Here is a 13,521-nt window from a genome sequence, read left to right on the forward strand (position 1 = left end):
TGAAATGGAGTAATAATGTAATACTCTCACTAATGCACAGAGCAGGGTTACTCACACTGTAATACACTGAGCATGGTTACTCTCACACTGTAATACACTGAGCAGGGTTACTCTCACACTGTGATACACAGAGCAGGGTTACTCTCAATAATACACAGAGGATGGTTACTCACACTGTAATACACAGTGCAGGTTACTCTCTTACTAACATCCAGAGTAGGGTTACTCACACTGTAATACACAGAGCAGGGTTACTCTCACACTCTAATGCACAGAGCAGGGTTACTCTCACTCATACACAGAGGATGGTTACTCACACTGTCATACACAGTGCAGGTTACTCTCTTACTATTATCCAGAGTAAGGTTACTCTCACACTGTAATACACAGAGCAGGATTACTCTCACACTAATACACAGAGCAGGGTTACTGTCATTAATATACAGAGTAGGGTTACTGACACTATAATGCACAGAGCAGGGTTACTCATACTGTAATACACAGAGCAGGGTTACTCTCACACTAATACACAGAACAGGGAACTCACACTGTAATACACAGAGCTGGGTTACTCTCACACTAATACACAGAGCAGGGTTACTCACACTGTAATACACAGAGCAGGGTTACTCTCACGCTAATATACAGAGCAGGGTTACTCACACTGTAATACACAGAGCAGGGTTACTCTCTTACTAATACACAGAGCAGGGTTACTCACACTGTAATACACAGAGCAGGGTTACTCTCACTAATGCACAGAGCAGGGTTACTCTCACACTAATACACAGAGCAGGGTTACTCACACTGAAATACACAGAGCAGGGTTACTCTCTCACTAATATACAGAGTAGGGTTACTCACACTGTAATACACTGAACAGGGTGACTCTCACACAAATACACAGAGCAGGGTTACTCTCACACTAATACACAGAGCAGGGTTACTGTCACTAATATACAGAGTAGGGTTACTGACACTATAATGCACAGAGCAGGGTTACTCACACTGTAATACACAGAGCAGGGTTACTCTCACACTAATACACAGAGCAGGGTTACTCTCACTAATATACAGAGTAGGGTTACTCACACTGTAATACACAGAGCAGGGTTACTCTCACTAATACACAGAGCAGGGTTACTCACACTGTAATACACAGAGCAGGGTTAATCTCTCACTAATATACAGAGTAGGGTTACTCACACTGTAATACACTGAGAAGGGCTACTCTCACACGAATACACAGAGCAGGGTTACTCTCACTCTAATACACAGAGCAGGGTTACTCTCACACGAATACACAGAGCAGGATTACTCTCACACTAATACAGAGAGCAGGGTTACTGTCACTAATATACAGAGTAGGGTTACTGACACTATAATGCACAGAGCAGGGTTACTCTCACACGAATACACAGAGCAGGATTACTCTCACTCTAATACACAGAGCAGGGTTACTCTCACACTAATACACAGAGCAGGGTTACTCTCACACTAATACACAGAGCAGGGTTACTCACACTGTAATACACAGAGCAGGGTTACTGCACGCTAATATACAGAGCAGGGTTACTCACACTGTAATACACAGAGCAGGGTTACTCTCTTACTAATACACAGAGCAGGGTTACTCTCACACTAATACACAGAGCAGGGTTACTCTCACTAATGCACAGAGCAGGGTTACTCTCACGAATGCACAGAGCAGGGTTACTCTCACTAATATACAGAGTAGGGTTACTCACACTGTAATACACAGAGCAGGGTTACTCTCACGAATGCACAGAGCAGAGTAACTCTCACACTAATACACATAGCAGGGTTACTCACACTGTAATACACAGAGCAGGGTTACTCTCACATTAATACACAGAGCAGGGTTACCCACACTGTAATAAACTGAGCAGGGTTACTCTCTCACTAATATACAGAGTAGGGTTACTCTCACACTAATACACAGAGCAGGGTTACTCTCACACTAATACACAGAGCAGGGTTACTCTCACACTAATGCACAGAGCAGGGTTACTCTCACACTAATGCACAGAGCAGGGTTACTCTCACTGTAATACACAGAGCAGGGTGACTCTCACACGAATACACAGAGGAGGATGACTCTCACACTAATACACAGAGCAGGGTTACTCTCACTAATGTATAAAGTAGGGTTACTGACACTATAATGCACAGAGCAGGGTTACTCACACTGTAATACAAAGAGCAGGGTTACTCTCACACTAATACGCAGAGCAGGGTTACTCACACTGTAATACACAGAGCAGGGTTACTCTCACACTAATACACAGAGCAGGGTTACTCTCACACTAATACACAGAGCAGGGTTACCCACACTGTAATAAACTGAGCAGGGTTACTCTCTCACTAATATACAGAGTAGGGTTACTCTCACACTAATACACAGAGCAGGGTTACTCTCACACTAATACACAGAGCAGGGTTACTCTCACACTGATGCACAGAGCAGGGTTACTCTCACACTAATGCACAGAGCAGGGTTACTCTCACTGTAATACACAGAGCAGGGTGACTCTCACACGAATACACAGAGGAGGATGACTCTCACACTAATACACAGAGCAGGGTTACTCTCACTAATGTATAAAGTAGGGTTACTGACACTATAATGCACAGAGCAGGGTTACTCACACTGTAATACAAAGAGCAGGGTTACTCTCACACTAATACGCAGAGCAGGGTTACTCACACTGTAATACACAGAGCAGGGTTACTCTCACACTAATACACAGAGCAGGGTTACTCACACTGTAATACACAGAGCAGGGTTAGTCTCACACTAATACACAGAGCAGGGTTACTCACACTGTAATACACAGAGCAGGATTACTCTCTTACTAATACACAGAGCAGGGTTACTCTCACACTAATACTCAGAGCAGGGTTACTCTCACTACTACACAGGGCATGGTTACTCTCACTAATATACAGAGTTGGGTTACTCACACTGGAATACACAGAGCAGGGTTACTCTCACTAATGCACAGAGCAGGGTTACTCTCACACTAATACACAGAGCAGGGTTACTCACACTGTGATACACAGAGCAGGGTTACTCTCACACTAATACACAGAGCAGGGTTACTCACACTGTAATACACAGAGCAGGGTTACTCTCTCACTAATATACAGAGCAGGGTTACTCTCACACTAACACACAGAGCAGGGTTACTCTCACACTAATGCACAGAGCAGGGTTACTCTCACACCAATGCACAGACCAGGGTTACTCTCACTAATGCACAGAGCAGGGTTACTCTCACACTAATGCACAGAGCAGGATTACTCTCACACTAATGCACAGAGCAGGGTTACTCTCACACTAATACACAGAGTAGGGTTCCTCACACTGTAATACACAGAGCAGGGTTACACTCACACTCAGACACAGAGCATGGTTACTCTCACTGAAATGGAGTAATAATGTAATACTCTCACTAATGCACAGAGCAGGGTTACTCACACTGTAATACACTGAGCATGGTTACTCTCACACTGTAATACACTGAGCAGGGTTAATCTCACACTGTGATACACAGAGCAGGGTTACTCTCACTAATACACAGAGGATGGTTACTCACACTGTAATACACAGTGCAGGATACTCTCTTACTAACATCCAGAGTAGGGTTACTCACACTGTAATACACAGAGCAGGGTTACTCTCACACTGTAATGCACAGAGCAGGGTAACTCTCACTCATACACAGAGGATGGTTACTCACACTGTCATACACAGTGCAGGTTACTCTCTTACTAATATCCAGAGTACGGTTACTCTCACACTGTAATACACAGAGCAGGGTTACTCTCACACTGTAATACACAGAGCAGGATTACTCTCACACTAATGCACAGAGCAGGGTTACTGTCATTAATATACAGAGTAGGGTTACTGACACTATAATGCACAGAGCAGGGTTACTCATACTGTAATACACAGAGCAGGGTTACTCTCACACGAATACACAGAACAGGGAACTCACACTGTAATACACAGAGCTGGGTTACTCTCACACTAATACACAGAGCAGGGTTACTCACACTGAAATACACAGAGCAGGGTTACTCTCTCACTAATATACAGAGTAGGGTTACTCACACTGTAATACACTGAACAGGGTGACTCTCACACAAATACACAGAGCAGGGTTACTCTCACACTAATACACAGAGCAGGGTTACTGTCACTAATATACAGAGTAGGGTTACTGACACTATAATGCACAGAGCAGGGTTACTCACACTGTAATACACAGAGCAGGGTTACTCTCACACTAATACACAGAGCAGGGTTACTCTCGCTAATATACAGAGTAGGGTTACTCACACTGTAATACACAGAGCAGGGTTACTCTCACTAATACACAGAGCAGGGTTACTCACACTGTAATACACAGAGCAGGGTTAATCTCTCACTAATATACAGAGTAGGGTTACTCACACTGTAATACACTGAGAAGGGCTACTCTCACACGAATACACAGAGCAGGGTTACTCTCACACTAATACACAGAGCAGGGTTACTCTCACTCTAATACACAGAGCAGGGTTACTCTCACACGAATACACAGAGCAGGATTACTCTCACACTAATACACAGAGCAGGGTTACTGTCACTAATATACAGAGTAGGGTTACTGACACTATAATGCACAGAGCAGGGTTACTCTCACACGAATACACAGAGCAGGGTTACTCTCACACTAATACACAGAGCAGGGTTACTCACACTGTAATACACAGAGCAGGGTTACTGCACGCTAATATACAGAGCAGGGTTACTCACACTGTATTACACAGAGCAGGGTTACTCTCTTACTAATACACAGAGCAGGGTTACTCTCACACTAATACACAGAGCAGGGTTACTCTCACTAATACACAGAGCAGGGTTACTCTCACGAATGCACAGAGCAGGGTTACTCTCACTAATATACAGAGTAGGGTTACTCACACTGTAATACACAGAGCAGGGTTACTCTCACGAATGCACAGAGCAGAGTAACTCTCACACTAATACAGATAGCAGGGTTACTCACACTGTAATACACAGAGCAGGGTTACTCTCACACTAATACACAGAGCAGGGTTACACACACTGTAATAAACTGAGCAGGGTTACTCTCTCACTAATATACAGAGTAGGGTTACTCTCACACTAATACACAGAGCAGGGTTACTCTCACAGTAATGCACAGAGCAGGGTTACTCTCACACTAATACACAGAGCAGGGTTACTCACACTGTAATACACAGAGCAGGGTTACTGCACGCTAATATACAGAGCAGGGTTACTCACACTGTATTACACAGAGCAGGGTTACTCTCTTACTAATACACAGAGCAGGGTTACTCTCACACTAATACACAGAGCAGGGTTACTCTCACTAATACACAGAGCAGGGTTACTCTCACGAATGCACAGAGCAGGGTTACTCTCACTAATATACAGAGTAGGGTTACTCACACTGTAATACACAGAGCAGGGTTACTCTCACGAATGCACAGAGCAGAGTAACTCTCACACTAATACAGATAGCAGGGTTACTCACACTGTAATACACAGAGCAGGGTTACTCTCACACTAATACACAGAGCAGGGTTACCCACACTGTAATAAACTGAGCAGGGTTACTCTCTCACTAATATACAGAGTAGGGTTACTCTCACACTAATACACAGAGCAGGGTTACTCTCACAGTAATGCACAGAGCAGGGTTACTCTCACACTAATGCACAGAGCAGGGTTACTCTCACTGTAATACACAGAGCAGGATTACTCTCACACTAATACACAGAGCAGGGTTACTCTCACTAATGTATAAAGTAGGGTTACTGACACTATAATGCACAGAGCAGGGTTACTCACACTGTAATACAAAGAGCGGGGTTACTCTCACACTAATACGCAGAACAGGGTTACTCACACTGTAATACACAGAGCAGGGTTACTCACACTGTGATACACAGAGCAGGGTTACTCTCACACTAATACACAGAGCAGGGTTACTCTCACACTAATACACAGAGCAGGGTTACTCACACTGTGATACACAGAGCAGGGTTACTCTCACACTAATACACAGAGCAGGGTTACTCACACTGTAATACACAGAGCAGGGTTACTCTCTCACTAATATACAGAGCAGGGTTACTCTCACACTAATACACAGAGCAGGGTTACTCTCACACTAATGCACAGAGCAGGGTTACTCTCACACCAATGCACAGACCAGGGTTACTCTCACTAATGCACAGAGCAGGGTTACTCTCACACTAATGCACAGAGCAGGATTACTCCCACACTAATGCACAGAGCAGGGTTACTCTCACACTAATACACAGAGTAGGGTTCCTCACACTGTAATACACAGAGCAGGGTTATAATCACACTCAGACACAGAGCATGGTTACTCTCACTGAAATGGAGTAATAATGTAATACTCTCACTAATGCACAGAGCAGGGTTACTCACACTGTAATACACTGAGCATGGTTACTCTCACACTGTAATACACTGAGCAGGGTTAATCTCACACTGTGATACACAGAGCAGGGTTACTCTCACTAATACACAGAGGATGGTTACTCACACCGTAATACACAGTGCAGGATACTCTCTTACTAACATCCAGAGTAGGGTTACTCACACTGTAATACACAGAGCAGGGTTACTCTCACACTGTAATGCACAGAGCAGGGTAACTCTCACTCATACACAGAGGATGGTTACTCACACTGTCATACACAGTGCAGGTTACTCTCTTACTAATATCCAGAGTACGGTTACTCTCACACTGTAATACACAGAGCAGGGTTACTCTCACACTGTAATACACAGAGCAGGATTACTCTCACACTAATGCACAGAGCAGGGTTACTGTCATTAATATACAGAGTAGGGTTACTGACACTATAATGCACAGAGCAGGGTTACTCATACTGTAATACACAGAGCAGGGTTACTCTCACACGAATACACAGAACAGGGAACTCACACTGTAATACACAGAGCTGGGTTACTCTCACACTAATACACAGAGCAGGGTTACTCACACTGAAATACACAGAGCAGGGTTACTCTCTCACTAATATACAGAGTAGGGTTACTCACACTGTAATACACTGAACAGGGTGACTCTCACACAAATACACAGAGCAGGGTTACTCTCACACTAATACACAGAGCAGGGTTACTCTCACTGTAATACACAGAGCAGGATTACTCTCACACTAATACACAGAGCAGGGTTACTCTCACTAATATACAGAGTAGGGTTACTGACACTATAATGCACAGAGCAGGGTTACTCACACTGTAATACACAGAGCAGGGTTACTCTCACACTAATACACAGAGCAGGGTTACTCTCACTAATACACAGAGTAGGGTTACTCACACTGTAATACACAGAGCAGGGTTACTCTCACTAATACACAGAGCAGGGTTACTCACACTGTAATACACAGAGCAGGGTTAATCTCTCACTAATATACAGAGTAGGGTTACTCACACTGTAATACACTGAGAAGGGCTACTCTCACACGAATACACAGAGCAGGGTTACTCTCACACTAATACACGGAGCAGGGTTACTCTCACACGAATACACAGAGCAGGATTACTCTCACACTAATACACACAGCAGGGTTACTGTCACTAATATACAGAGTAGGGTTACTGACACTATAATGCACAGAGCAGGGTTACTCTCACACGAATACACAGAGCAGGATTACTCTCACTCTAATACACAGAGCAGGGTTACTCTCACACTAATACACAGAACAGGGTTACTCACACTGTAACACACAGAGCTGGGTTACTCTCACACTAATACACAGAGCAGGGTTACTCTCACACTAATACACAGAGCAGGGTTACTCACACTGTAATGCACAGAGCAGGGTTACTGCACGCTAATATACAGAGCAGGGTTACTCACACTGTAATACACAGAGCAGGGTTACTCTCTTACTAATACACAGAGCAGGGTTACTCACACTGTAATACACAGAGCAGGGTTACTCTCACGAATGCACAGAGCAGAGTAACTCTCACACTAATACACATAGCAGGGTTACTCACACTGTAATACACAGAGCAGGGTTACTCTCACACTAATACACAGAGCAGGGTTACCCACACTGTAATAAACTGAGCAGGGTTACTCTCTCACTAATATACAGAGTAGGGTTACTCTCACACTAATACACAGAGCAGGGTTACTCTCACACTAATGCACAGAGCAGGGTTACTCTCACACTAATGCACAGAGCAGGGTTACTCTCACTGTAATACACAGAGCAGGGTGACTCTCACACGAATACACAGAGGAGGATGACTCTCACACTAATACACAGAGGAGGATGACTCTCACACTAATACACAGAGCAGGGTTACTCTCACTAATGTATAAAGTAGGGTTACTGACACTATAATGCACAGAGCAGGGTTACTCACACTGTAATACACAGAGCAGGGTTACTCTCACACTAATACGCAGAGCAGGGTTACTCACACTGTAATACACAGAGCAGGGTTACTCTCACACTAATACACAGAGCAGGGTTACTCTCACACTAATGTACAGAGCAGGGTTAGTCACACTGTAATACACAGAGCAGGGTTAGTCTCACACTAATACACAGAGCAGGGTTACTCACACTGTAATACACAGAGCAGGGTTACTCTATTACTAATACACAGAGCAGGGTTACTCTCACACTAATACTCAGAGCAGGGTTACTCTCACTAATACACAGGGCATGGTTACTCTCACTAATATACAGAGTTGGGTTCCTCACACTGTAATACACAGAGCAGGGTTACTCTCACTAATGCACAGAGCAGGGTTACTCTCACACTAATACACAGAGCAGGGTTACTCACACTGTGATACACAGAGCAGGGTTACTCACACTGTAATACACAGAGCAGGGTTACTCTCTCACTAATATACAGAGCAGGGTTACTCTCACACTAATACACAGAGCAGGGTTACTCTCACACTAATGCACAGAGCAGGGTTACTATCACACCAATGCACAGACCAGGGTTACTCTCACTAATGCACAGAGCAGGGTTACTCTCACACTAATGCACAGAGCAGGGTTACTCTCACACTAATGCACAGAGCAGGGTTACTCTCACACTAATACACAGAGCAGGGTTACTCACACTGTAATACACAGAGCAGGGTTACACTCACACTCATACACAGAGCATGGTTACTCTCACTGAAATGGAGTAATAATGTAATACTCTCACTAATGCACAGAGCAGGGTTACTCACACTGTAATACACTGAGCATGGTTACTCTCACACTGTAATACACTGAGCAGGGTTACTCTCACACTGTGATACACAGAGCAGGGTTACTCTCACTAATACACAGAGGATGGTTACTCACACTGTAATACACAGTGCAGGTTACTCTCTTACTAACATCCAGAGTAGGGTTACTCACACTGTAATACACAGAGCAGGGTTACTCTCACACTCTAATGCACAGAGCAGGGTTACTCTCACTCATACACAGAGGATGGTTACTCACACTGTCATACACAGTGCAGGTTACTCTCTTACTAATATCCAGAGTACGGTTACTCTCACACTGTAATACACATAGCAGGGTTACTCTCACACTGTAATACACAGAGCAGGATTACTCTCACACTAATACACAGAGCAGGGTTACTGTCATTAATATACAGAGTAGGGTTACTGACACTATAATGCACAGAGCAGGGTTACTCATACTGTAATACACAGAGCAGGGTTACTCTCACACTAATACACAGAACAGGGAACTCACACTGTAATACACAGAGCTGGGTTACTCTCACACTAATACACAGAGCAGGGTTACTCACACTGTAATACACAGAGCAGGGTTACTCTCACGCTAATATACAGAGCAGGGTTACTCACACTGTAATACACAGAGCAGGGTTACTCTCTTACTAATACACAGAGCAGGGTTACTCACACTGTAATACACAGAGCAGGGTTACTCTCACTAATGCACAGAGCAGGGTTACTCTCACACTAATACACAGAGCAGGGTTACTCACACTGAAATACACAGAGCAGGGTTACTCTCTCACTAATATACAGAGTAGGGTTACTCACACTGTAATACACTGAACAGGGTGACTCTCACACAAATACACAGAGCAGGGTTACTCTCACACTAATACACAGAGCAGGGTTACTGTCACTAATATACAGAGTAGGGTTACTGACACTATAATGCACAGAGCAGGGTTACTCACACTGTAATACACAGAGCAGGGTTACTCTCACACTAATACACAGAGCAGGGTTACTCTCACTAATATACAGAGTAGGGTTACTCACACTGTAATACACAGAGCAGGGTTACTCTCAGTAATACACAGAGCAGGGTTACTCACACTGTAATACACAGAGCAGGGTTAATCTCTCACTAATATACAGAGTAGGGTTACTCACACTGTAATACACTGAGAAGGGCTACTCTCACACGAATACACAGAGCAGGGTTACTCTCACACTAATACACAGAGCAGGGTTACTCTCACTCTAATACACAGAGCAGGGTTACTCTCACACGAATACACAGAGCAGGGTTACTGTCACTAATATACAGAGTAGGGTTACTGACACTATAATGCACAGAGCAGGGTTACTCTCACACGAATACACAGAGCAGGATTACTCTCACTCTAATACACAGAGCAGGGTTACTCTCACACTAATACACAGAGCAGGGTTACTCTCACACTAATACACAGAGCAGGGTTACTCACACTGTAATACACAGAGCAGGGTTACTGCACGCTAATATACAGAGCAGGGTTACTCACACTGTAATACACAGAGCAGGGTTACTCTCTTACTAATACACAGAGCAGGGTTACTCTCACACTAATACACAGAGCAGGGTTACTCTCACTAATACACAGAGCAGGGTTACTCTCACGAATGCACAGAGCAGGGTTACTCTCACTAATATACAGAGTAGGGTTACTCACACTGTAATACACAGAGCAGGGTTACTCTCACGAATGCACAGAGCAGAGTAACTCTCACACTAATACACATAGCAGGGTTACTCACACTGTAATACACAGAGCAGGGTTACTCTCACACTAATACACAGAGCAGGGTTACCCACACTGTAATAAACTGAGCAGGGTTACTCTCTCACTAATATACAGAGTAGGGTTACTCTCACACTAATACACAGAGCAGGGTTACTCTCACACTAATACACAGAGCAGGGTTACTCTCACAGTAATGCACAGAGCAGGGTTACTCTCACACTAATGCACAGAGCAGGGTTACTCTCACTGTAATACACAGAGCAGGGTGACTCTCACACGAATACACAGAGGAGGATGACTCTCACACTAATACACAGAGCAGGGTTACTCTCACTAATGTATAAAGTAGGGTTACTGACACTATAATGCACAGAGCAGGGTTACTCACACTGTAATACAAAGAGCAGGGTAACTCTCACACTAATACGCAGAGCAGGGTTACTCACACTGTAATACACAGAGCAGGGTTACTCTCACACTAATACACAGAGCAGGGTTACTCTCACACTAATACACAGAGCAGGGTTACCCACACTGTAATAAACTGATCAGGGTTACTCCCTCACTAATATACAGAGTAGGGTTACTCTCACACTAATACACAGAGCAGGGTTACTCTCACACTAATGCACAGACCAGGGTTACTATCACACCAATGCACAGACCAGGGTTACTCTCACTAATGCACAGAGCAGGGTTACTCTCACACTAATGCACAGAGCAGGGTTACTCTCACACTAATACTCAGAGCAGGGTTACTCACACTGTAATACACAGAGCAGGGTTACACTCGCACTCATACACAGAGCATGGTTACTCTCACTGAAATGGAGTAATAATGTAATACTCTCACTAATGCACAGAGCAGGGTTACTCACACTGTAATACACTGAGCATGGTTACTCTCACACTGTAATACACTGAGCAGGGTTACTCTCACACTGTGATACACAGAGCAGGGTTACTCTCACTAATACACAGAGCATGGTTACTCACACTGTAATACACAGTGCAGGTTACTCTCTTACTAACATCCAGAGTAGGGTTACTCACACTGTAATACACAGAGCAGGGTAACTCTCACACTCTAATGCACAGAGCAGGGTTACTCTCACTCATACACAGAGGATGGTTACTCACACTGTCATACACAGTGCAGGTTACTCTCTTACTAATATCCAGAGTACGGTTACTCTCACACTGTAATACACAGAGCAGGGTTACTCTCACACTGTAATACACAGAGCAGGATTACTCTCACACTAATACACAGAGCAGGGTTACTGTCATTAATATACAGAGTAGGGTTACTGACACTATAATGCACAGAGCAGGGTTACTCATACCGTAATACACAGAGCAGGGTTACTCTCACACTAATACACAGAACAGGGAACTCACACTGTAATACACAGAGCTGGGTTACTCTCACACTAATACACAGAGCAGGGTTACTCACACTGTAATACACAGAGCAGGGTTACTCTCACGCTAATATACAGAGCAGGGTTACTCACACTGTAATACACAGAGCAGGGTTACTCTCTTACTAATACACAGAGCAGGGTTACTCACACTGTAATACACAGAGCAGGGTTACTCTCACTAATGCACAGAGCAGGGTTACTCTCACACTAATACACAGAGCAGGGTTACTCACACTGAAATACACAGAGCAGGGTTACTCTCTCACTAATATACAGAGTAGGGTTACTCACACTGTAATACACTGAACAGGGTGACTCTCACACAAATACACAGAGCAGGGTTACTCTCACACTAATACACAGAGCAGGGTTACTGTCACTAATATACAGAGTAGGGTTACTGACACTATAATGCACAGAGCAGGGTTACTCACACTGTAATACACAGAGCAGGGTTACTCTCACACTAATACACAGAGCAGGGTTACTCTCACTAATATACAGAGTAGGGTTACTCACACTGTAATACACAGAGCAGGGTTACTCTCACTAATACACAGAGCAGGGTTACTCACACTGTAATACACAGAGCAGGGTTAATCTCTCACTAATATACAGAGTAGGGTTACTCACACTGTAATACACTGAGAAGGGCTACTCTCACACGAATACACAGAGCAGGGTTACTCTCACACTAATACACAGAGCAGGGTTACTCTCACACTAATACACAGAGCAGGGTTACCCACACTGTAATAAACTGAGCAGGGTTACTCTCTCACTAATATACAGAGTAGGGTTACTGACACTATAATGCACAGAGCAGGGTTACTCACACTGTAATACACAGAGCAGGGTTACTCTCACACTAATACACAGAGCAGGGTTACTCTCACTAATATACAGAGTAGGGTTACTCACACTGTAATACACAGAGCAGGGTTACTCTCACTAATACAC

This window comes from Heterodontus francisci, chromosome 43 (assembly GCF_036365525.1).
Source record: "Heterodontus francisci isolate sHetFra1 chromosome 43, sHetFra1.hap1, whole genome shotgun sequence".
Lineage (NCBI taxonomy): Eukaryota > Metazoa > Chordata > Chondrichthyes > Heterodontiformes > Heterodontidae > Heterodontus > Heterodontus francisci.